The sequence below is a fragment of the Peromyscus maniculatus genome, chromosome 3, assembly GCF_049852395.1.
Source record: "Peromyscus maniculatus bairdii isolate BWxNUB_F1_BW_parent chromosome 3, HU_Pman_BW_mat_3.1, whole genome shotgun sequence".
NCBI classification, from domain to species: domain Eukaryota; kingdom Metazoa; phylum Chordata; class Mammalia; order Rodentia; family Cricetidae; genus Peromyscus; species Peromyscus maniculatus.
Window position 1 is genome coordinate 73221715 of NC_134854.1, and position 27458 is coordinate 73249172.

The window sequence follows — 27458 nt, forward strand, 5'->3', positions numbered from 1 at the left end:
AAATGTCATCAAAAGTATCGAGGAATCACTATTTCTAAGTAAAGAGCAGAACGCTGCCTAAAAGTTGAACATTAAAAGTAAGTTATATGGGGGCTAGAGAGATGCCTCAGAGGTTAAGAGCACCTGCTGCTCTTGGATGGGGACCCAAGTTCAGTTCACAGCACCCACATGGCAAATTACAATCACCTAAACAGAAGTAATACATAGGTGTCTATGTATGTGAATATAAATGTATGTGTATATATATATATGTGTGTGTGTGTGTATGCATATATATGTATATATAAATGTAGGTGAGCACATATATATGTATATATGTGTGTGTAATGTGTATGAGTATATATCTATGTGTGTATATGTGTTTATATGTATGTGTTTATGTACATGTATGTGTACGTGTACGTGTGTGTGTGTGTGTGTGTGTGTGTGTGTGTGTGTGTGTGTGTGTATGAACATGTATGTATACAGATTCACTTCCTGTTTCTCTTGGGCCAGATTCTGGAATGGGTACTGATGATTCACAGCAGGTATACCTTCCATCCATCAAGTGTTTCAAGATGTAGGAGGTTATATCAGATATTAAACACTAGGAACAACTGTCTTTTAAAATTCAATGCTCAGTTCTAAATATTTTACTATAAATAAAAATAAACTCCAAATAGCACCCAGCAAAGTCACAGACCCTTAGAGAAACCTGAGCCGAGACAGACAGCAGCAGGATGGGTAAAGGTCACAGCTTCCCTGAGTGCTACGGGCAGACATGCATACACACACACACACACACACACACACACACACCACCTTTTCTTGGCTTCATGGATGGGAATGTTGACCTAAAAAAAAAGTCTTGCCAGGTAGAGTGGCGCACGCCTTTAATCCCAGCACTCGGGAGGCAGAGGCAGTAGGTCTCTGTGAGTTCAAGGCCAGCCTGGCCTACAGAGTGAGTTCCAGGACAGCCTGGGGCTATATAGTGAGGGGCAGCCTTGAAAAACTCCCCCCACCCGGCAAGAGAGAGGCTGCCGTTCAGATCCTGTGTTTCTGTGGACCCGAGCAGGAGAAGAGAGAGAAGACAAAGTTGCTATTTTCAATTATTTGAAGTGTTGCTGAACGGAAGACACTGACCTCCCCTGCTTCAGAGGAACTGCTGATCCACGCCCACAGAGAAGACATCTGACTTACACTACTTCAGACAGCAGGGCTAAGGCTGACGGGTAGCCATGAAAGCCCCAGACTTAACTTTATCACTAATAAAAAGACCACAGCTGAGTCACTGAAGAAATGATGTCTGCCATCGAAGTTGTGGCCTTTGCAGCCAAGGCCTGGGGCACTCGATGATCCTGATGATCCTCTCTTCCAACCCGAGGGGTTGACTATTTATTATCCATTCCATGGGATGGGACGTCTTCGTTTTGTACGAATTCCCAGGATCTTGATTCTCTGTACTGAGTGCACGTCTACCTGCTCTAATGTTGAAGATGGTCCCACTCAGGACTACCTCCTCAGTCATCAAGGATGCAGGAAGACGCTAGAAGCACTGTGATTGAGAGGACGGATGAGGATCAGTCCCAGGAAAAGTATTATCTGTGTATACTGAGTGTATGGCTGTGTGTGACTCACTGAAGAAAGCCGGCTGTTCTAATGACCTGTGTTCTGCTGGGGTCCCCAGAAACACAGGCTCTGAACGGCAGCCACCAGGTTTACACCTGACCCACATACCTTGTCAATGGTTCACTAAAAGGCTTGATAAACTGTGATTTCTCCCAACGTCTACTTCTTTCTCAGCTTCATGGTACCATGCACACTGTCACCTGTGAACACTGTTAGCAAATCCACCATGCAGGGGAGAATTCACGTCTGCAATATGGTTGTGAATCCACCTACAACTTACCAATGTTACGTCACATGAGAGCAATCGTGCTTTACACACTATGATAAAACACTTCATTCATTTCCAATATCTTTCCACGACAAGACAGGCAGGCACGCAAGCACAGTGTCCTATCACCTACCCTACGGCACGTTTCATCTGTTCTCCAATCTGCTTTTTCCACATCCTAATATTTGATATGGGGTGTGTCACACCATTAATGGCTACCGTGGCTTACTAATCAGCATTTCTCTCATCTGAGGTTGTGTATTTCCTTTCTGAGTGGTACGTGAGTGGTGGTCTTCTAATAAAGACAGTTTGGGCTCCGTGGAATGGTTGGCTGTACTGCACACACTCACCCTCATGGGGGTTAGTGAGAGCAGATACTCAGGGTGGCTCTTATCTTATCCCATCAGCCAGGCTGATTTCCACCGCAGCCATAGTGAGGGGATCCAAGTAGGATGGCCTCGGCCAAAAGCTCTCCCCACAGGCAGCACGGCTCTCTTTTTTTCTTCTCTGGGACAGAGTTGCCAACCTAGCTAGAAAGCAAGCCCAGCCCAGAAGTGCGGGAATGCAGTGGTCAAGAGCACAGCCCGACTGAGGGCTACGGTGTGGCTGGAAATGCTCCAGCTCCCACCAAGAAGAGAGAGGAACCCAGGGGCAGAATCGCAGCACACTCTGCTGTCAACGGTTCTCTGTCCCCTCCCCTTCACCCCACCTTCCTGGGATCATTTTTCAAACAAAAACTACCTGCACTCCAACCCTCGCTTTGGGCTCTGTTCTCAGGAAACCAAACTAGGGCACACTTGAGGGAACCAAGACAAAGCCCCAGCCTCCATCAAGACCATTTAACAAGCAATGCCTTATGAGTCAAAGGTATGCTTGCTTGCAAGTCAACGGCCTGGAGTGTGAGATCTATTTTCCACAGGAATTCCATTGTCAATTATTAGCTTCCTATGCCAGGCCAAAAAAAATCATTTACTCTGTAACAGTACAGAGAGCCAGCACAAAAGTTCCTAAGGAGATGGAAAACAACTTTGTCACATCTTATTTCTTTACCAGGAAAAAAAGCAAACACCTTAAAACATACACACACACACACACACACACACACACACACACACACACACACACACACGGTGTGTGTGGGGGGGGTAGTCATTTAAGTCATAACAAATGAAATCCAAGGCAGACAGAAAAAAAAAAATTAAACTCACCAAAGCTCCCAAAAAGGGAAAAGCAGAAACAGTGAGTTCAGCAAGAAAACACATTCAATTCCTTGGCTGACAATGATAAGGACACCAGGAAAGAGAGCGGCAATGTAGAGCAGGTCTACTCTGCTGGGTTTTGCAAAGTCATGAAATCTGGTCATCACAAAGCACAACTTAAAGTCAACGTGAAAGCTAAAAGTCAAGTCACACAATCACAGGAGCACTTCTGAACCTCCCATTAGACAAAGCTAAGCCTTAAATTTCTATTTTTGGGGGGTCTGAACCTGGGCCGCAGTCCCAGCCCTCTTAGGACTTCATTAGTGAAGTTGTATGTACATGGCCCCCATAATTACCAGCTGCTCATTTAATATTCAAGTCAATAATTTCTCTATGTGAAACCCCAATTTAAAGATTTTATTATTTATTCCCAGGGCTTGTGGTTCCAGGAGGTAGAACATGGAGAAGATAGAGATGAAGTCACCTGTAACTGGGAAGAAGTCAAAATCTCACGTGGACATCCTTTCTGATGTCTGACTGTAAATTCACCCTCAGGCTGTTTACTTCTCTGGTGTCTAAACAAACAAAAGGCAACTACTCATTCAAGTAAAAAGCAAAAATACATATTTTAGTAATGAACAAAGAACTTACATTGAACCTCACGTATCCCTTATGGTTAACTAGTGGGTGTGGACAGTAGAGGCGAACCAAGTCACACTAACGTCAAATACATGCATGGGAGCCCATTACTAGGAGTGTGCAATATAAAATTCAAAAACATCATGAAAGCTGGGAAAGAAATTTGCCCTACAAAGGCCAACATGAGCACTTATTATGGAGATTACACATGGATACTCCTTTTTCTTATTCCCCAGAAAGTGTTGAGCTCAGAGAGGAAATGTTCTTTACTTTTCTTCCAGGTAAAAACTGATTTTAAAAAAAGCACCACACGGGGATGCCTGGGTGAATAACCCTCATGGTTCGCAAGAGAATCTTCCTATTAATTTTGGTCTAAACAAACAAAAGGAAGCAGGGCCATACACTTTAGACACAGGCCTGATGTGGATCTCCAGAACCAGGTGGGACACCCACAGCACAGTCAGCTGCAGTGAATGAACCCCGCCAGAGATCTCAAATGTTTTCACTTCATTCTGACACAAATAAGGATGGAGGGAGCTTTGGGACCATTGATGGCCACGCTTCTTCAGGATTCAATTAAGTGTTCTGTATCACAAAACAATGAAAAGGAAGGACAGGAGAGAATGTGGGAGGGGGGGGTCCTTCTCTGGGCTACTTGTTCAAACTCTGAACAAGGAACTCCGAAAGGACTGATGTATTGGAGAGACACCTGAACCACTCAGACACTAGACTGATACTCACGGTTCTATTCAGCAAGGCTAGTAAGGGGTGAGCTAAGAAGTTTAGCAAAACCTAAGGGGTCCAACCTTTGGCTTTAAGGATGGGGAAGTGGAAGGTGCAAGATTTAGCCAGTGTCCGTAACCACTAATCACAATAGCTGTTATCAAGTGTTGGGATATTCGGTCTAAGACACTGGCAACACCAGATAGTATAGCCTAAGTTTTCATGTCCAAACTAATTATTGTTAGTATCTTTGAAGAATAATCTGAAATTGGATGAATTGTGTTCTTCCATAAGCCACCTCAGAACATTAAGTGCTCAAATTATTCCCCCAGTTCAATGCAATTCATGGAGCAATCCTACAATGTTCTCCAGTCTGGGCATTGCATCTACAAAATGGAGACTAATGCTAGCTCACACCAGGGTTCCCTGGCCCTGACAACACACAGTCATTAGATGGAACCCTAAACACACCGACCCCTGACCCCCTTCCCTGACCTCTGGCCTTTCTAGATATCATACCCCTGGAGTACTTTCCCTTCAACATTTCAATTACTTAGGCAACCATCTGTGACAACATTCCTGAGATGCTGTGACAACATTCCTGAGATGCAGCCCTTGTCAGCTCTGCTGGGGAGGTAGCACCTAGCCCTCCAAACCAAATGACTCTTCCCCCATGCTTCTTTACAGGAAAACGATGCCAGCAGGTCCTTATTTCCATCTCTGCAGGAAAGGCTGCTCAGAAGTTGAGTTTAAAGGTCTCCCATTAAGGCACTGAGTGTCTGCTGAATGACAGCCAAACTCTTAATATTCCCCTTAAATAGACATTTACTAAGCAAGTGCTTGCTATGGCTCTCAGTATGAAAACAAAATAGATTCTCAGAAGAAAATAAAAAAAAAGAATTAAGCACATTAGGAAACAGCAAGCTTGCATCCTGACTAAGTGGTTCAGAGCCAAGAATGTATTTGGGGGAAGGGAGGGTGCTAGGGACTAACCCCACTGCCTATTGCAGGCCCCGCCACAGTACAAATACTCAATAAATGCTAAAAACAACACAAAGATGGATGGGATGGATGAAGGAAGGAAAACTCCAAGTCACTTTAGACCAAGGCAATGAGGCTTCATTTAAAAAACGGCCAGTGCTGCCGGACACCCCTTTAAACGTTCCATGACCTGACCTAGGGCCCAGCATGGATCCAGGCTGGAGACAAAAAGCCATGAAGAAATTAAGAGCCAAGAAAGAAAAACCGTCCCGGTGCTTCCTCAGATGCTGACCACACTCAGGGAAGGGGAGTGGGGACAGGAAGGCTCACACAGATGCATGAAGTTTCCCTCACAAACACCGTTCTTCCACGTTCACAGCGTTTATTCCACTCTGCTTCATCCAAAAACCACAGGTTTCGTGGGAAAAAAATGAACAACAATGCTCAAACACACAGTGACTCAGGTGAAGCACATTCCCCAGCCCCAGGAGTCCATATACTGCTTAACGATCTGTGTATCCAGACAGTCGGGTTTGCCATTATTATTATTATTACTCAAATTCAAGTATCTCTAGACACGAAGTTATTATTCTCTTCATCAAATGACAGTTACCTTTTAATCCTTTCTCCATAAGGATATCGTGTCCCAAGGTAAGTCATCAACCAAATAGCTCTAAAACGTCTGTGTAATGATGGAGGCTTTAGAGCTATTCATCTGCCGAGAACTATTTACATGCCTTGGATGCACATAAACAGTCACTAGAGACACACTTAGCCTGGGCATATCAGCTGCAAAGAAATTATTTAGACAGGTAAGTACTCTCTCCACCCCCACTCCATGAACTCAGTACTTTTAGCCAGTCCCTCACATAGCTCAGCAATTCAGCAAACAAAATTAGAGGATGTGTTATGGTTTGATATGAAATGTGGCCGGGCAGTGGTGGCGCACGCCTTTAATCCCAGCACTCAGGAGGCAGAGCCAGGCGATCTCTGTGAGTTCGAGGCCAGCCTGGGCTACAGAGCAAGATCCAAGACAGGCACCAAAACTACACAGAGAAACCCTGTTTCTGAAAAAAAAAAAAAAAAAAAAAAAAAAAGAAACGTGGCCTCACTGGGTCAGAGTTTGAGCAGTTGTCTCCAGCTTGGTGACACTATTTTAGGAAGTCAGACACCCTCTGGGGTGTGGTACTGTAGGCCCCTAAGGGATGGGGTTGGGGTAGAAGATTTTGAAGGATGTGCCGGCCTGATTCCAGGCTAGAGCTCTCTGGTTCCTGGTTAGACGGAATGTGAGAAATGTGAGAAAGCCGCCTGGCATACTCTCACCACCACGCCTTCTTCTCCAGGGTGAATTCCCTCTAAAACCAAAACAAACCCCTCCTCCCATGAGCTGCTCTGCCATGTCCTTCATCACAGCAACAGAAAGAACTGTGGGGGCCTGGGGGTCCCCAAAGCTCCAGGCATTTGGACCCTTGGTCTCCAGCAGGTGGCACTATCTGGAGTTCAGGAGGTGCACAGCATGTCATGGGCGGAGCTCTTTGGAGAGTTCAGAGCCTTGCCCCCACATCTAGGGTGCCCTCTGCCTCATGTTTTCAGTAAAAGCTCATAGCTCCCTGCTCCCACCCCATACCTGCCACCTGCTACATGCCTCCTGGCCATGATGGACACTCACTGGTACCTGCTCCATGTCATGATGGACACTCACTTGTACCTGCTACATGCCTCCTGGCCATAATGGACACCCACTTGTACCTGCTACATGCCTCCTGGCCATGATGGACACTCACTTGTACAGAACCATGAGCCCAGCTTCCTCGGTCATGGTGTTTTATTACAGCAGCCAAAAGGTAACTGATACAGGAACAGATATAGGGCTAGCCATTCCTACACACCTCTTTGTCCTACCTCCTACCAAAATAAATAAAAAGAATAATAATACCTTAAAGTCTATCTTACAGTACAGTATAAAGAAGCAAAGGTTGAGTTTGAATATTCTGGAACAATCTAGAAATTCAGGTTACTGTTCTTTGAAGGCAGACTACAGAAAGGCAACTGGGGTTGGAGGAGGTAGTAAGAGTTACTAATGACCGCATAAGAAGAGAGAACAGCCCTACTGTGCTTGTCCTGACCTGCTATGAGAAGCTCTCTGCAATGTTATGATACAGCAAGAAGATCCTGGAAGAGATGTAGGGGACCTGGATTTGATTCCCAGAACCCACATAGCAGCTCACAACCACCTGTAACTCCATTGCCAAAAGATCTGACACCTTCTTCTGGGTTTGCAGACATCAGGCACACATATGGTGTACAGACATACATGTAAGCAAAACACCCATGCATATTAGAAAAATAAAAGTCATTCTGTGTCTCAAAACTGGAAAAGTTTAGCAGGAACATAATAACCGAATTATGTTTCTAAAAACTATAAAGGTAGAGTCAGGCATGGTCGGCCAACATTTGATTCCAGCACTTGGGAGGCTGAGGAAGGTGGATCTCTGTGAGTTCAAGACCAGCCTCACCTACATAGAGAGTTCCAAGCTTGTGCGGCTGCACAGTGAGACACTATCTCTAAATTAATAAATTAATTTTAAAAATAAGACTTATAAGAGTAAAAGACACTTTGAAGGGTCTTTGGCAAGACCATAAGAAGCATCACACAAGTCCCTGCTAAGGTGCTAAAGGATGGATCTGAGGAGAGAGAGGAGGGTATGGCCACACAGCAGGTAAGGAAACGTGACCTAAAGTTCTGCAATGTGTCTTACACACAGAAAGCCTTGTGGAACAGGAGTGTTGTGGACTCATATACACTGCCAGCATTTAACAATACCAGACACAGAGGATGCTTCTAACAAGTTATTTTTAATTAAAGTATTGTTGTAACTCTTATTCATAATTCTTAACTCTTATTCATAATTCTTCTTAAAGCCAGTTGCAAATTTCCCAGCTGATGATTACTACCAATAAGGTAAAAAACTAGAATTTTCCCATGATGAGAATGTGTACTCATATTCCTGTGCCATTTTGGTATTCATGAACTTCATCAACAAAAATATAGTAAGTCTTGGGATGTCATGTTAGGGACATAATGTTCATCAACAAGACAGATGTAGTTTCTTTCCTTATAAACATTATGTTCTAGTCAGTGTCCCTGGCTCTGGGCTGGAGCGCAGGCCTTTGGAGTGGCCTTGGGGCTTGCATTTTTATTTCCTCTACCAAATAATCAGACATTTCTGAGACATATGATTGATCTCTTCAGATCTCTGCTTAAATAGCCCCTTAGTAGAGAGACCTTTGACCATCCTGATTAAAACTGAATGTCAACGCTTGGCCCTCTTTTCTCTAAAGTCCTTCATAGCATTTATTAGACCTGACACACACACCTATTCATTTATAATGTGAAGGTCACACACCCCTGTTACATTCCTAGGACCTACAAGGGACAGGGCACAGAATTCACAGACATACGATAAATATCTACAGAATGGATGTTCTTTAAACATGCAACCACAACATCATTTAGCATGTCCACTGCTGGGCAGTTTCACTCAAACTAACTCCTAACCCTACTGAGAAAATCCTGCACTTGTAGCTATGACATCAGGCAGTTTCCCAACTGCCTCCAACTTACCCACTGGCTTCCCCATCGGCAAATACCAGAGTGTAATTCCCACTTCACATTCTACATCACTAATGTGTCCACTTCTACCAAGACCAGGAGCAGCCTCCATGATAAACACTTTCTGATCTTCCCGGGATAAGAGTGAACCACAGTCAACATCCGGACATGAAGCTGGGGGGTGACTCTCATCATCACCCAGGAACCTACTTTGTAGTGTCACACACTGGATCTCAAGGCTTCAGTAAAACCTCCCTGGAAGGGAAGGAGGGTCAAGCCTGTCCCAGGCTGATCACTGGCCCGGCCACACCCCCAGAACACCAATCCTTTTCCATTCTTTCCAGACGCAGCCACGTCTGGGCACCATATAGCATATAGAATTATTTTGTTACCTAAACTATCCAGCCAATCAGACTAGACTACAGCTAAGTTTTAAAATATAATCCTTCATCATTTTTCTCCACCCTGGCTTTATCCCCCACCTGCTCATCTGATGTAGTCATAAAAACTAAAGGATAAAACCATAGCACCTGCTTGCTCACCATTTCGCAATCACAATCCCACAGACAGTCACCAATACATGATAAGCTCCCACTGAAGGCAAGGCTCACGGAGACTTTCAGACACTCTGCCCATCCCTTAAATCTTAACTTTCCTTGCACTTTGAGACCTTAGCATCTATCTTTAAACTACTTACAGAGCTTCCTCACAGGAATGAAAATGCATTCTTCCCTACAGATACACTATTTTGTTTCTTTTTTCTTTTTTTTTTTTTTTTGGTTTTTCGAGACAGGGTTTCTCTGTGTAGCTTTGCGCCTTTCCTGGAACTCACTTGGTAGCCCAGGCTGGCCTCGAACTCACAAAGATCCGCCTGCCTCTGCCTCCCGAGTGCTGGGATTAAAGGCGTGCGCCACCACCGCCCGGCTTATTTTGTTTCTTTAGAGGGAAAAACTTTGATTTTCTCCTCTTAGTTCTTCCAGCCTCCAAGCATCACTTTCTCCTCCTGGTGGTCCTCCGATTGGCTGAAATCCATTTAAAAGAGGTTCCCTTTGTTCTATGCATTTCCAGTCCCTGGTTCATGATCTGTTTCACCAGTGAAAGTGGTAAGCTGCTGAGCACCTCCCACAATTCTGGTTGCTCATTAGTATAATTGAAATTAATTACATTCTATCCGCTTTGCCCAGTGCTGTTAAGGTCAAATACCAAAGTCAGTAGACCTGCCATTAAAGCATTCTAGAAAGTTCCAGTGACCATACCTGAATAAGCTCGGTGCTTCTGAAAGGGGGGGGGGTGTATCAATGTTGCATTAACCTCTTGGTCTTCGTTGAGACAGAGCAGACCTGAAAAGGAAAAACAAACTGTCACCACTCTAGGGTTTGGGGAAGAAACCCAGTTGTCCCCTTTCCCATCAACAAAGATTAGAGTTCTAAGGAGACCCCCGTCCCCATCCACACACTGCAGTAGGCAAAAAACCATCGCACCTTCAACCACTTCTTAATGAATTCCAAATCTGCTGCTTGGTGATAATGAGGGGGAAGCCAAGCCCTAATGTAGGCTGAAGAGCTGAGAGTGGGTCGTGGTGGTAATAAGGTGAGCAGACATCGATCTAGAGAAAATCGTTGATAAGCCTCCGACCGTTCCTATCAGTTGGCATGAGTTCACTTGACCTAAAAAGTGCTTGAGAATTTTGCCTTTTATCCCTTAATACGTCCACAGTAAATGAAGTCACCTCCTGAACAGTCCACTTAATCTCCTCAGTTATAATATCGGCCACTGAACGACTTCATGCAGATTGTTTTAAAAACTGGGTCTGAGATAGCTTCTCTGAAAAGCAGCAGGAACTGTTGCTTCGTCCAGTTATTGCGGTGAGATCGAGAGACAGACCGCGCTCTAGGGGATGTTGTGAACGCTAACAGATCAGTGGTTGGACTACCATTCAAAGTCCGCGGCAATCTCCTCCCTTCCGTGTGGGGAGGGGCAGGATCTCACTCACATGGTTCAAAACTCCACAACTGTACAAAGACAGAGTGACACCCCAACCCAACTCCTGTCCTCCCCACTTCTCTCCTAACCAACGCCATCTCTGTTTTCTTTCCGATAAAAAATTACAGTTCTCCTAACTTCTAAATAAATGCCACCACACAATGCACTGTTCCACACATTCATAGGCTTGAACCATAAAGAGATGCCTGAGACAGGAAACTGTCTTAAGCAATTACGAGCTCTACGGGAAGCCATTGAAGGAACGGACTTCCTAACTTACAGTCTCTACTGTCAGCCGTCCTCACGCTGAGCACAGGGTAAGGCACAATGCACACTCTGAACGGCTGAGTCAGAAGGATGCGCATCTGCAACTTGGAAGAAGATTTCCAGATGACCCTCCAGAGAGGCCTGAAGCACGTGACCCACCACCAGCCCAGAGCAGGCTGTCCACACACTTACCCACAGTCCCTTCAAAATGGAGGCCAACTCTCAGCCAACGGGAGAGTGAGAAGTTGTATTTGTGTATCTCGATTGCTTCTCCTAATGATACCTTGAATTCTATTTTTTTAATTACATAGACTGAGCAGGTTGTATTTATGTATATAACAACAACTAATGGAAAAGGGGACCACAAATTTGAGAAGTAAGAAGGAGTATACTGGAGAACCGGTTTGGAGGGAGGAGAAGGAGGGGAGCAAAGGTGTGATTACATGATAATCTCAAAAATTAAAAGAAATTTAAAAATTAGCTTCTCAGGGTTACCGAGCTGGCTCAGTGAGTGAAGGGCTTGCCACACAAGTGTGAGGACCTGGGGTCAGATCCTCAGCACCCACACAAACGCCACACAAGCATGGTGGCCTGCTTGCAACCCCAGAGGTAAAGACAGGAGATCCACATGGCACACTGGGTACTTAGACTAGACAAGTCAGTGAGCTCGGGTAGAAGGGACCCTGCCTCAATACAGAAGGTAGAAATGATGGAGAAAGATCCCACATCGATCTCTGCTCTACACACACACACACACACACACACACACACACACACACACACACACCACACACCACACACAAATACACATCATATACACACTCACAAACATACACATACTCACAGACACACACACTCACAAATACACACACATATGTATACAAGCAAAATAATTAGTTTCTCTTTTAACATTACTAAGACTGAGTCTGGTGAGATGACCCAGCAAGGTAAGCACTTGCCACACGAGCCTACCTATGGGTATGAACTCATCCCAGGCACCCAAACAAAGGCGGAAGAGAGAACAGACTCCACCAAGTTCTCTGACCTCCATACACACCTACACACACACACACACACACACACACACACACACACACACAAATAGCAAATAAAGATACATCTTTTAAAGAAAACTCACTTTCTTCCTCTAGATCCCCCTACACAGCAGCCACGCTGCAGTTGTTACCTCCTAAGCGGGGGAGACGGGGGAGGGGGGAGCACGACATGGACGGATGCACTTCAGAGAAACTCCTTCCTTCCACTTACAAAACTGTGTGACAATCAGATGCAAAGGCATGTCAGTGCTCAGGAGAGGCCCCTGTATCCTCGCCTTCCTCGGATGCCCAGGGCGCATTTCCTGAGCCTTGCTCCAGCATCATCACATGCTCCTCTGGGCCTCCTGGGATGGAGACTGTTTCCTTCACCTCTGCATCCTCCACCATGTCCATCATTCTCACTCCGGTGTGGGGCGGAAGATTTGAAGAATGAATGTATAATGGTATATATGTTCTTTTTTTTAGAGATTTGTTTTATTTTTGTTTGCCACATGTGTGGGGTACATGAGGAAGCCAATAGAGGATGTCAAATTCCTGGAGGTGGAGCTAGCAGGCACCTGGGATCCTCCTGACATGGGTGCTAGGACTGGATCTCAGATCCTCTGGAAGAACAGTAATGATCTTAAGCCCCTCTCCAAACCTCTTGGATATGTGTTCTTAAATGTCCCAAACAACATCACAAATCCAGTGCTGAGAAAACTAAGATCAAGATCTAGAAACTCGTGACACCACAACTCCATAAACACCAATAAATCTTCCATTGGCTGTGACTCAAATGACTAAGGGGCACAACTGAGATTAAAATATTTTTTTAATCCACTGAGCTCAGGCCCAGCAATTCTTCAAAAAGATCACGAACATCTTTACTAAAGCAAGGTCGGGCAATTTAAAAATAACAAGCTATTGCTAAACAGTGACTAGATTGGCCGAAAAGAAATGACAGCAACAGCCACGGATGCCGGGCCACGGAAACACTCACGTGCTCCTAGAGGAAATGTCTGCCAGCACAACCACCTGTGAACCCCGTTCAGAGGAACATATATGAACCTGTGGCTAACAACTCTACTTCGAGCTGTGTGCTTGTGTGGTGACCAAAGCCATGGACAGGAGCACTCACAGCAACACGGGCCACTGCCACCCCCACCCCCGCCCTCACCCCCACCCCCGCGAGGGGAAAACCATACATATATCAGAGGTAGAATGGATACATTTTCACATAATCAGACAACAGAATTCTAACAGCATCAAGAATGAACAAACAACAAGGGCACACCGAGACAGAGTGAATCTTCCAGACCAGAATAGCCTACAGCAGATCCAATTTACATCCCTATTGCCCGGCCAAGCAGAGCTGATCCGATGGCACTACAGCTCTGTGGGACAGGGAGTGGGGCTTCTGAAGCATGATATTTGGTTTCGCACTCTAGATACTGGCCACAGAGATGCAGCCAGTTCCTGAAAGCTCTTTAAGCTATCTGTTAAGTTCTTCATGCTTTTCTGCATGGGTGTTACAGTTCAATGAAAACTTTACCTAAAATAAAGGGAAATGGGCTAACCCTCTAGAAAAGAGAACGTTCTCTTGGAAATGGCTTTCGTGAATAAATGCTTTTTAAATGCTGTGGTGACTGTCACCCACCTGCAAAACCCAATTGGCTCACACTGGTTTGACCCCGGAGCCCACTGTCAAGAGATGTCACACAAAGCAATTTTCTACTTCTGAAAAAAAGTAGGAGTCACAAATAGCATTTTTTTTTAAATTAAGAAACAAGATGAAGAAAGAAGGTGGGCTATAGAGGTAAGGGTGATAGAAAAAGATGAAAAGACAATATTATACTACCCTGAAAATGGTACTTAAATAGCTTTTACTCTTTAGAGGCATCTTTTTTTGAACTACCAGGAATAAAAAAAAAAAAAAAAAAAAAAAACAAAAAACTATTTTTTCTGGTGTAGATATATGCCTCTGCACCCAGCTTTCCCCCAATATTGTTTTAAAACACTGCCCAACAGACAGAGAAAGCAAGAATTTGAACCACGGGAGTGGTAATTATTGGCAAGCGCAGGTGTCTGAACAGAGGGAAGCTAAGGGAAATGAAACACAAATCCTTCCGCCTCATTAGGTTTCTAAAAATATTCTCAAAATACAAAGGCATGGGTGCTGAATAAATGAATGAGAGATGTAATCAAAGGGGTTTTTGTGAATCTTGACCATAGCCCAGACGCAATTATTTTGAAGACTCAAAAAGAAAAAGGAAAAAAAAAAAAAACAAAACAAAAAGACATGATGTTATGAACCAGGCCAGCGGGGCTTAAAATAAGCAGAGAAATTGGATAAAACAAAATCAATATGCAGGGACAGTGAGGACAGACTTAAAAAAATATTGTCCATATTTAGCTAAGAAATATAAAAATAACAGGCGCTCTGAGGCCATGACCAGACCCAAAGGCTTCTGTTCTGAACTGGGTGTTAATTCATTTTGAATTTGATTCCCACAGGACTCAGGAGGAAGGAAAAGGAACAAGCTTGTGCACCCAGGCAGCCGCCAGGAGGAGGTGACCCTCCACTTCCTGCTGTACCAGGAGGTACCAAGCCTAAGACTAACTGGAATCCACACAGGATTCCTTTCAGCTCCCATCAGTCAATGGACCAAACTCGTTTTACATGGATGCATCCTCAAGTAGGTAGGTGTTGCTCCACGGTGAGGAGAGAAGATGCAGCCATGTTTTTAGTCACATCCCTAGATGTCTGTCACTAAGAGACAGTGACGTTTGCAGAAGGCGAGTAACAACGAGGAAAAGCAAAGCATTCATTCATTCAAACTTTACAATATTTTCAAATCCTGAACTAATAGTTCTTGATTTGTGCAAATTTTTAATCTAATGATCTATGCTAAGCATGCTATGTAAGAAAAGGGGAAGAGCCAAAGTTACATCCATTTGCCCAGTAGTAAAGGATCTGTCCTAAAGGGGGTCAGAATCAATCAGAAATGACCTGCCAACTCCTCCTTTTGATACTAGCGCTTCAATCTTTCCGTAATTCCATAGCACACGTCTGACCCTTGCCTGGCCAGTGCCTTCCCTGATAATCCTGGTCTGGATGAGGTCCATGACCCAGGCAACAATCAAGAGCCCCCCAACAAGTATGGATCCAACGCTGCTCCCTGGGCAGGACTGCTAAGAGGCACTCCTCCGGAGAAAGCCTGTCTGAGAACAAACCCAGATGAAAACAGACAGACTGTGTCAGTAAGCCGGGCAGCAGAGCTGGGGCACCCAGAACCTTCTCTACCTGAAGCTGATCCCTACTGCTGTGAAAGCTTTTTTTTTTTTATTGTTCTGATACTAAATGGTTGTCTTTCATTTACAAACAAATGGCCTCAAACATTATTGCTTCCTCATTCCTTTCAAAACTTTTAAAGGATCGATTCTTCATCCAGATAGTCCACCCTTGATTATAAACATAAATAATAAAAATAAAAGACAGAAGTCTTCTGAAATGGAACACTCTGAAAAATCAATATCAAATAAGCTTGCCTTGTGTTAGCCTCTGAATCTAAGGAACTTTCGGGTGCCGATATTATTTCCTCACTCAAAAAGAAAAACGTCAGGGGCTGGAAAGATGGCTCAGTGGTTAAGAGCTCTCCCAGAAGACCTAGGTTCAATTCCCAGAACCCCCATGGCAGCTCACAACTGTGAGTAACTCCAGTTCTAGGGGACCTGACTCCCTCTCCTGGGCTCTGCCAGGCACTTAAGTGATGCACAGACATACTTTCAGGCAAAACACACATACAAATAAGATCTAACTTAAATCTTTAAAAAGGAAAATGTCCTTGGTATGAGTGAATATGTATGGCTGATCCTATTACCAAGTTGCTCCAGGTTTGGGGACACTGAAAGTCTACCTGCTCAGTTCAGCGTTGGTGGCTACCGGAAGTTCGCTGGATGAAGTCAAAGGGTGTATTCACTGCCTGCATTCACTTCTCTCTCAAATTCACCCTCTTTGGTGGAAAGGAGATGCGCTCACAAGAATGCGCTGGAATCTAAAGCGTCTCTTGGACCCACCTCCCCACGGAAGCCTGGCCAGTCATGTGGGTAATCCCGCCGCAGGTGCAGCTGCATCCGTACTCAGAGTCGGCGTGTTCGCAAGGTGTTCGCATTACAAAATCCTCTTCAGGCTAGAGAGCGCACATCTGTGTCGGCAGCCTCCACACAGACCGTGCCAGCACCTCTGTCTCTGCTGACCCTGCCCTGAGCACATGCAAGGGAGTTCCCATCTGATTGGCTCACACAATGACCTGGGTGGTGTGGTGCTATGCCGAACTTGGACCTCAATGGAAACACAGTTATATAAAGGGCCCAGGACTGGACATCGAGGACGTACTCCTGGCCACCTGAGAGTGGTCTCAGATAAGCCGCCTCTTTCAGAGGTCCAGTTTTCTTCTCTTTAACATGGGGATGGGACAAACAGATCAGCGATTGTCACTGTGGGTCATGATCCAGGTGATGGGTGGTAAGGTCGACTCGATAAACCAGGACCAACTTTACAGGCAGATGACTCCCGGGCAGAGACAGAGAGTGCACAAGGTGACCCTGGAGTGCCTGGTAGCCCCAGAAAGTACACCAGTAAGGAAAGTCACATGACAGACTTACATCAAGGCAAATGGGAGTCAGATGATGAAGTTCCTCATGGCTGAAACTTAGAAAACAGTAAACCCAGTGCCCCTGGATTATCAGTAGAAAATAAACACGCATGTGTTCACAGTGATGTGTAGCAAGTTCTGAGTGACAGAATTTAAAAAAAATAAATAGGAAAGAAAAGAGAAATCTTCCATACAGACAAATGCCAGGACGCTTAGCCAGATCTTCTGCCCTCTGGAGACAGAACAGGTCTCCACTCCGTGAGGCTGCACCAGGCAGGCACAGAAACACAAGTCACCGCAGCACATCCCCTCCACAGGGCATCATGAGAAAGCCACTTGACCTCTGTGAGCCTGCCTCCTCAAACACATAAGCAACACCAAATGCCCTGCAGTCATCCCATAAAGCACAGGCCAGCCTTCTCAAAGTTGGAGGGCAGGCTTGGGAGCTGTTTGGTCATGAAAACAGAGCCTTTGTGAACGGGTTTTTTAAAAGGGTTTCCAAGAGTAGACTCTCTGGATGGTCCTTCCCCTGTGTGAGGGTGCTGTAAGGCCCTAACAGATAGCAGCACCTTGATCCTGGGTATCCCAGTCTCCCAAAATTATACAAGGATAAATTTCTCCTCTTCATAAATAAGCTAATCTCTGTGTGTGCTCTATGTACCTATTTGTGTGTATACAGATGTGTGTACGTATGCACACAAGTGTACAGATCAGAGATTGATAACAGATGTCTTCCTTAATTGTGCGCCATCTTCATTTTTGAGATGGGGTACTTCACTGAACATGGAGTCAGTGGATTCAGCTAGGCTGGATGGCCAATAAGCCCCCGGGATCTACCTGTCTCTCTCCTCCAAAGCTCTGAACTATCGGCAGGTCTCACTGCACACAGCTTTGACAAAGGTAAACACCTATACAGATAAAGTAAAATTTAAAGTAAATAAATAAATAAAGGACCTAAGGTTTTCAGTTATAGCAGCACAAAGCACACTAGGACATCTGAGAACTGTCTCGGCCAAGAGGAGACACAACAACTTAACACAATATGGAAACCTGTAGGAATGACATTCAGTATTACGATGCCAACACCAGCTCATTGGTTAGGTAAATGGAGTGCACTAACATTAAGATGTTACTACCCAGAAAAACCTTGGCTGGGGCAGATAAGAGCTCTCTGCACTATGGCCACGGCTTTCCTATTACTCGTAATCCTTCTGAAGTTAAAGGCTAAGTTCTGGTGTTGGAAGAGTATAAGTAAAGCACACAAACATGGGTAAGGTCTACACGTATGCAGAGCAATGAGTGCTAAGTCTTTCTGGGCTGAAGGGCCATGTGGATGGAAGGTGTTACTGGCAATAACGAAGTCCACACCCCACATCTCAGCACGGCCATTCACCCCCAGAGTGAGTCATCCATCTGTCCTCAAGCCAATTTTCCTCACCTGTTCAATGAAGTTAATACCCGTCCGGTCTCAGGATTATTTTGTTATGAGTAGCTGTGTGTCTTAGTTAATTTCTATTGCCGTGATATAACACCATGGCCAAAAGCTACTCGGGAAGGAGTTTATTTCAGCTTCTAGTTCCACATTCCATTCCTTATCAACGGGAGTCAGGGCAGAAACTCAAGCAGCAACCCAGATGGAGGCAGGAGCGGATTCAGAGACCATGGAGAAGAAGCCCTACTTACTGGCTTCCCCCCATGGCTTGCTCGGCCTGCTTTCTTATACCATCCAGGAGCACAGGTCCAGAGTTGGCAGTGCCCTTTTGAGGCTGGGCTCACCTAAATCAATCATCCATCAGGAAAAGGCCCCACAGACACGCACACAGGCTGACCTGGTGGGGGCATTTCCTCATCTGTGGTTATTTGCTCCTGAATGCCTCTAGCCTTGTCAAGTTGACATTAAATAAAGAACTAGCAGCACACTGTTAGTCAATCTCCCGTTAATATGGGGGTGGTGAGAAAAGCAAATGCAAAGGCCGAAAAGTTTCCACAGTCACTGGGCACTTTTGCTCATGGGCCTGTGGCCGCGCAGTAGGTCCTGATGGTGGAAGTGCGCGGCAGAGGAGGAAGCCTGTTCACCTCCTGCGGGCCAGGAAGCAGAGAACAGGAAGCTTCCCTGCAGGGTGAACTGTTTCGATCTGGGAAGAAACTGTTAACACTCCACTCCTTCCCTCCAGCTCTTACATTCCTTCTGCCCCTCTTTGGCAATAATCCCTGGGCCTTGGAGGGGTTGACTACAGATGTCTACCTATGACTACATCGTACCTGGTTGTCTCGCCAATGGCTTTCCAAGTCTGCAAACCACTCAGAAGTTAGCCCCAAGTCTACACAACAAAAGCGTTTCCAGGGCACGGGCAGGACAAGGAACACCCTGAACCACCAAAGACAGCCTTGGTGAGGCATTCTCAAAACCTGTTCTCAGCGAGGGTCAGGCAATCCAGAAGTTCACAACGAAGACGTTATTAAAGTCGGAACATAAGCAAGCTCTAATACAGAATGGAAAGTTTTCATCCGTCTGTCTCAGTTGCTTCCTCCACAAATCAAGGCTGGCTACCAGCATGGATGCCGTCTTACATAGCTCTCTGCAATCCTCACTCCTTCCCTCTGAGGCTTTGTGTTTACACACCCTGGAGCTCTTCCTGGGAGCTTCCCTTCATTTCTCCACACCTGATAAACTCAGCGGGCCTGACTTTATCTGCTCAGACCTACCTGGGGCCAAAGGTGAATGTGGTCCTGTTTGACCTGCTGGCTCCCTGGGTCATAGTGGCCCTGGGTTGGCACCTGTACCCTCCCTGTTCATCAGACCTGGCTGTTGGGGAGTTCCTGACTGGGGCAAACCGTCTCCACCCCTCGCATAACCTTTTGCTGGAGGGAAATGTACCCTCCGTAGTCTGGGGGGATAATTACCCACCTCTGGGACAGGCTTGATCATCTCCCCCTGTATTGTTCTGTCATGGGTATCTTCTGTGAACTGCTCCTCAGGCAGAAGCTCCTTGGCACACCATGTGGCTTTCCATCAGCTTTTTCCTTAGGAACTCCAGCCCGACACAGATTTTGTCGAATTTGTCTTCGAGGAACCCCCAGACCACTTTCTTGCCTTTACCCTTTAACATTCTCCTCTAGGGGGCGCTGTCACTTTATGAACTCTGTCCACAGGTCCGTCTAAGTCACTGAGATCTGCCAAAGCCTTTCCTACTTTACAGAGGTCTTGCCCCACCAAAGGACTCAGCAAAGTCACTAAAGCTCCATACTAGTCTTGAGGTCCCTGCAGGATGAGCCTTTTCTAGAACTCCTCTGTGAACATAGTTCTGTTTGGCCCAGTGACCTGGGTTCAAACACAGCTTATCTCCTCATTCCTAGTTCCCTCAATAGCATTTATCTCTCCTCTACAATCCTCTACTACCTGGTATTTATGGGGAATTCTGACAGAGATAACTGAGTGTTGTATGTCTTTGGTAAGTCAGTCCTTTAGGGATTGATTTTCTTCAGACTGTCTCAGGTTATGCAGCCTTTGCCATAAGGAGAGATGGGAAGTCACATGACTCAGTTTTCTGCCTCCACAGCAGCCAGACTAATCTCATCCCCTCCCATGTCCCAGGCCTCTCAAGCCAAGCTGGGACAGGCTCATTCACTGCTGGTTTAAAAGTCCCCCAGATTCCAGCACTTCGAGTGCTGAGGATTTCTTGATCACACTAGTTTCTTGCCTTGGACCTGGCAAAAGCCCCCATCTGCACAAGAGACTACAGATTTTTCCTCTTTTTTTTTTTTTTCTTCCTACTAAAGGTCGGACTTGAGAGGTGTCTTTAATGGCTTTTGCTACCTCTCTCTCATCCGCTTCTTCATCTAACTTAGTTACCAAATCAGAGGCTAAGACAGAGGATACTGGCTGCACCTCCCCTTCTTGCTGCAATTGGTCCTTTGTACAAACAAGTTCCTGCTTGGCTGCCATCTCAGCCTCAGGTGCATTACGAACTTCACACAACAGAGGCCGGCCAACCTCCGCCGCTGCCTACCGACAGTCTCGACTCTTGTCACATAATCCCAAAGACTGTAAAATTTCCTCTAAACGTTTACCTGTTTTCAGGGCATCTCCATACTCACAGGAGTGGACCCCACTCATCCAGCAGGCATGCCACCCCATACCACACAGACAAAGACTGCCATCCTGTGAGACTCCTAATCCTGACGGCTCAGCCTTAGGTACATGTCCACTACCCATAGTAAGAACCATGCAAAACGCTGTCACAGCACACAGGCACAGGAACATACGCCCTACATGAAATGACAACTGTATTGGAATTTCCTCTGCAGGCGCTCCCGTTTCGGGGTTCTCAGCCTCAGTAGCATGCCTTGCTATCCTCATCCAGGACCACACACTCACTCCTCCCCCAACTCATCTTTGGTTCTATCAGATCCCTCCTCAAGTGCCAATTATGGTTCCTGCCCCACTAAATCCGACAGTCAGAGGTGGGGACCCTCTCCTGAGGAGACGCAACCCGTATGTCTACTCACCCCAGAAAGGAATCCTGTAACAGGCCAAAGTGGTGAACTAATGAGTTTGATTGGGGTTACTTACAGGAATATGGGTGAGGGGTCACTAGCAGGAGCAGAAATGACTCAAAGACAGCTGCATCACCAAGGGACACCCCAGTAAGGTGACGGCTCACAAAAGCTGAGAAGCCTAGAGCTTATAGCTCAGCCTGCAGGCAGCTCAGCAGACTGGAGAGTGCCCTTTTTTTTTTTTTTTTTTTTTTTTTTTTGAGAAAGGGTTTCTCTGTGTAGCTTTGGAGCCTGTCCTGGATCTCGCTCTGTAGACCAGGCTGGCCTCGAACTCACCGAGATCCGCCTGGCTCTGCCTCCCGAGTGCTGGAATTAAAGGCGTGTGCCACACCACCACCCGGCTAAGAGTGTCCTTTCCAAGAGACTCTGGTCTACACTTCTCCCAGGCAGCTGCTTTGGTCTCAGGGTCTTCTTTGCAGCTCTTCTCCTGTGAGAGTCTTCTTTGCAGCTCAGCTTTATTTCTATCCGAAAAGGACTCCCAGCTTTAATGCTTACTCTGGCAGGGAGGGGCCTAGTGAATCTGGTCAGTTTCAGGGACTTCCTGAAGCTAGTGTGAGTTGTTTGCCTTTGGCTTAAGGAACTTCCTGCAGGATGGAATCTCAGAGGAAAGTTACACGACAGGGCCCAACCACCAATATCTGAATTAGGCATTCCAGTATTGCTGGGGCTTAGAAGCACTGTAGTCAAGAAACCTATCTCTGTTTCCTAGTCATATGCTCCCCTCCTCTAGCTGGGTCCTTTGCCCAGCTTGCAGTCACCAAGTCCTTGTTTCCTATAGCTCTTTCACACAGTGGGCTAAGGAGAAGCAATGCTCAATGCCCACGGGGATGTGGGCAGGACCATGACTTGCTAAACCTCAGTGGATGCTAGTCAGCCTCTGATGTGGGATGGTCTGTATGGCAAATGTGTTGCTCTGATTGGTCAATAAATAAAACACTGATTGGCCAGTAGCCAGGCAGGAAGTATAGGCGGGACTAACAGAGAGGAGAATTGAAAGAACAGGAAGGCAGAGGGAGACACTGCCAGCCATAGCCATGACAAGCAGCATGTAAAGATGCCGGTAAGCCATAAGCCATGTGGCAAGGTATAGATTTATAGAAATGGGTTAATTTAAGATATAAGAACAGTTAGCAAGAAGCCTGGCATGGCCATACAGTTTATAAATAATATAAGTATCTCTGTGTTTATTTTATAAGTGGGCTGTCGGACTGCCGGGGCTTTGGCAGGACCCAGGGAGAAAACTCTCCAGCTACAAGCCTCAGCAAGAACCAGGACCTCACCTCCTGAAGCATGGATAGCCTGGGACACTCTGGCAGTGAATGGAGGGTCTCAGCCTCTGTTGCAGCCTCACATCCCATTTTACAGAGGAAATTCAAACACTGTCCTCTGATCCCAGCATTTGTAAACCAAAGTGTCATCCTCGGATTAGAAAAGGCAGCTATCTTATGCAAGTGTCCACCTACATCCTGTCTGCATTATGAAAAATGAGCCCAGCAGATGCTAGAGAATCTAAGAGGCTTCAGAGCCCTAAAAAGGACCACAGCATGCAGAACTGAGAGCGACAGGCAAACCCCAAGTCTAGCCCTGGGACCAAAGACTAGAAGAACGGGAATTTCCAGTCAGGAGTAGGCTACCTTCAGTTTCGTACCAAGAAGTCCTTCCTTGCACGCAGTCCCTTCTTCTGAATCTTGTTTAGGCTACAACCTTTACCCTTCCTGACACCTTATCACTGATAGGACCCCTTAATGACACATGTACAAGCTTAAGGTCACCCTGGGCTATGGAGCCTAAGTGCGACAGGTTTTACACTCTGTGTGTGTGTGTGTGTGTGTGTGTGTGTGTGTGTGTGTGTACATGCTTGTAAGATGAAAGAGTCACTGGTACCAGCCTCCCTCTCCTAAGGACAGAGGCAGTGAATGTCTGTGGAGGTGGGTGCAGCTTGACTTACCAGGCACAACTGATAAACAAATCATGCCCAGAAATTTGTCAACAAATCACCATTCACCCAACTTTGCTTATTCCCGTGTAGAGTGTTCTAGAGAAAGAGCCTCCCTTCTATAAGCTACTCTCAGATACAAACACAAATAAATATACTGCCACCTAGGCAAATCAAGCTTCCCTCAAACACCAAGAGACGAGCGGAGCATGCTGGCACACACCTTTAATCCCAGCACTCAGAAGGCAAGGGCAGATGCATCTCTATGATTTATAGGGCTGGCCTGATTTACCGGGCCAAAACGAGTTCCAGGCCAGCCCAGGCTTCATAGTGAGACCCAGCCTCAAACAAACAAAACAATACAACACCAAGAGACAAGATGTGTACAAGCCACCTCAGCATCCTTTGTTCCATGGGCCATTGCACCATCTAGCTCACTTTTTATGGTGATTTTTCTGCCTCCTACAGTCCCTCTTCCCCACAATGGACACAGGAATGTACTGTTTAGCCTTTGCAGCTGACTGCCAGCCTTATTGGCGAACACATAATTCCTTGTTCAAAACATATGGTGGGTCTCCAGCCAGTGGAGAATTGAACAGCCATGCACACCCTGGGGTTCCTTTCCATTCCTACCTTCCAGCTACAAAAGACAACTTGCTTTCCACGGTGGCTCATCACTCTCGTCACCTGAAATGTCTTTCTCTCCCCTTACTTCTCCATTTTCTGAAACTGCACCCTGCTCCAAGGTCCTGTGCTCCCGGCAACCACTCCAGCAGCTCTGTCCTGTTTAGAACGACCCTCCTCGACTCCAGAAGTAGCATGGAAACAATCCCATCTAGAAAGTGGCCATCAGAATTAAATGTGGCCGTCAGAATTAAATGTGGTCATATTCTTTCAGTAAACGCAGAGGGCAGCATCTCCTTTTTAGTAGCTACCCCACAAAAGAAATGACTAGCATCATGCTGCTGTACTCCCATCCGTGTGGCTGGTTCCCCTCCTCCCCGCCCCCCACCTTTTGGCTTTCAGTCGCAAGGTCCCATCATGCATCCTCCTTAAGCTCCTGGGACCTGCCTGAGGGTGTACAGGTTGGGCGGCCCTTAGAAACCTCCTCAGCTGTCATAACATCCACTCAACTGCTGACCCAGATATGGTTACTGGCTTGGCCTCTCTCTCAGGTGGCTACTGGACATTTCCATGCTGAAAAGGCCTCCAGCTAGGCCTGATACAACCAGAAGCAACCTTTCCCCTAAGAGAGTTTCTCTCTCTGCTTTCCCTGACAGGAACTCAGCATCATAAATAACATGCTCAAGGAACGGAAACGCTGCAGGTACTTTTTGGTTACTTTGTATACTCATTTCAAAATAAGTAACACATTTACTTGTAATAAAATGCAAAAGATACAATTCCAACCCCACCACCACCTTCCTGTTTCCTGCTACCCATTCCTGGGGGAGGCAGGCATTAGCAACCTCTTGTGTATCCTTCAAGATATTTTCTACTTGTATACACAAAGGGAATAAATATTTACCAACCAGCTCTCTTGAAGAACACCCTGACTTGCCAAGCTTGTTGATTTCCACGGTGCACCTACTCCCACCGTGATGGATTCATGTAGGAGCACAAGTCATCAGCAGGGACCTAGGAAGAGACATACATGCCCTGGATGACGGCTGCCCATCAGCTCTGTAAACGTGCACATGTGTAAATGCATGTGTACATATCTGCATAGGTACACATGAAATAAACTGCAAAGGCATATATTTTTACCCAATAGATAGCATGCAATCCCTTTGTTGATATTCTATGTACACCACACATCTATGTATTCTATATGTTGCCTATATTAAAACTGAATGATAAGTCTTATACTTTTACCAGTCCAATAAACTTCCTAGAACTGTAACTGCTAATTCAGAGAATGCATGTATTTGTGATTTTGGCCCATCATAGAACTGAGACCAGTTCAAACTTCCACCCAGTATTAGAGCTCCTCTTTCCTCAGATCCTTGCTGGTACTGCCATGCTGTGTGATATATGCCAGCCTGGCATGTGGAAAATAGCACATGATTACTAAGGTTTCCTTTTTGTGAATGCGATTAAAGTTTTAATGTGTTTAAGAGTCATCTCTGTACAGTTTTATGAACAAAACACTCATATTCTTTACCTCCAGAGTAACTAGCCTTTCTCTTTGTGTCTTTGTTGGAACTCTTTATATACTGATAAAAGCACATCTGTCTAGTACAATTTGCTGCTGCTTCTCTAAAATTTTTATTGTCTTTTGACACAAGTAAAAAGATTTGGTCTTGCAAAAAAATGAATGTGCATTCCAATGAATCAGCCTTTTATTTGATAGTTTCTGGGTTTGTGTCATGTCTGGAAAGGATTTTCCATCCCCATTAACTACTAAAGTGGGGTTCTACCACATTTTCCTAGTTGTTTTAGCAGTAAATTTTTGCTCCATCTGGAACTTATTTTGGTAGAAAATAGAACAAAGATTCCAGCTTTATTGTTTCCCCACAGAATCATCTTTGCCTTCTCTCTCAACCTCCACTACCAGCCCCTGTCCCCAGGAATTATTATACTAATTTTTTAAATATTTTGATAGCATTTCTTCACTCTTCTCCTATGGTGGCCACCATATATCTCTGGTCCCAGCTTTTGACCCGTAACAGAACCAAATGCTTTCCTCTGACACACAGTTCACCCACAGTCACCAGATGCCATTGGTGTCTGTTCTCTGTGGTCATCAGCCCCTTAATTGGCAGCATGGATCCTTCCCTAGTGACTCCCAAGCTCCAAAGGAAACAAAGCTGTTATGTCTACATATATAAGAAATGAGCTTAAAATGTTCTAAACCTGTGAGAACAAAACCAAGTAGGCTTCCTAATTAGATTTTCAAGCCTTCAAAGAAAAAGGAGAAAGTGAGCTGAGCACCAGCATCCATCCCTTTCTGACTCCTGACTGTGGATACAACATGGCCAGCATGCTCCCACCACCAGGCTTTCCCCAGGGTGATGGACTATATCCCTTAAACCGACAGCCAAAAATTAACCCTTTTACCTGAACTTGCCTCTGGCCAGGCACTTTGTCACAGTGATGAGAACCATAACTAGCACATACCCCTACCTCATCTCAGATCCTGGACTCACGAGCAACACTTGACTGAGAGCCAGCAACTTATGTGAAGCTACTGTGAGGGCCATATCCGTCCCCAGGTTGTTAGACCTGTTCAGATTCAGTTTCAAAGATAACAGAAACTCAACTTTGGACTCACTCCCCATTAGCAAATAAACAAATCTGTGTATAGCATCAGAAAGAGAAATCCAAACCCTTCTCCCCAGTTCCATGTGGCCTCCTGCAACCTGAAAGACACAAAAGGGCAGGACTCTGCACATCGCCTTCTCCCAGGAGGATCCCCCCAGCACACAGTCTCTTTTCTCTTCCCCAGGGTTCAGATCTTTGCGGCCTGGATCATGACCCACAGGAAAATAGAACTTTTCTCCCCAGGGTCCCAATTAAAATCCAGACTCTTTCCCTTTGAGCCACATATCACCATGGTAATTAATGAATTCTCCGTTTAATGTCTACCTCCTCTTCTAAACTGTAAAGTCCTAGAGGTAGCTTCTACTGCTAATTCCCTACCACATCCTGTTTCCAGTGTGGTGTCTGGTACTGGGAATGAGACTGACAAATGCTTATGAACTGAATGAACATAAAATCTTACTTCATGCTTTAACTGTAGAGAGGCATTTACTTCGAGTTTATTGATACTGGTGAATTAGAATTACATAGGTCATTGAGTTTTTGCCTCTAAGCATCGCAGCTCATTGCCCAATACTCATGAGGCAGAAGGAATGTTTGTTTTAGAAGACCTAAATTTTAATTTAAATGTCTTATGAACATTAGAATATTTGACAGAAACACAGGACACAGGATTGGAAATCTTTACTACATCATGCTTAACACATGAGTGGAAAAATGTTCTGCTGAGGAAG

The 27458-nt window shown here is 45.5% G+C and overlaps 1 protein-coding gene across 11 annotated transcripts in view; it reads right to left on the reverse strand.

Annotated features, from left to right (window-relative positions):
* Osbpl3 (oxysterol binding protein like 3) overlaps positions 1 to 27458 on the reverse strand; it is a 185858-nt gene that overhangs the window by 149661 nt on the left and 8739 nt on the right. For 6 of the 11 annotated variants that reach the window (XM_076566788.1, XM_006982186.4, XM_042273322.2 and 3 more), the window contains exon 2: positions 10288 to 10371. The exons of 1 other annotated variant lie outside the window; for it this stretch is intronic. The gene's annotated coding sequence lies outside the window, so the exon portion shown is untranslated. Of the gene's footprint in view, positions 1 to 10287; positions 10372 to 24991; positions 25102 to 27458 lie in introns of all 11 variants that reach the window. 4 more of the 11 variants (XM_042273323.2, XM_076566783.1, XM_076566787.1 and 1 more) reach the window with 2 other exon arrangements.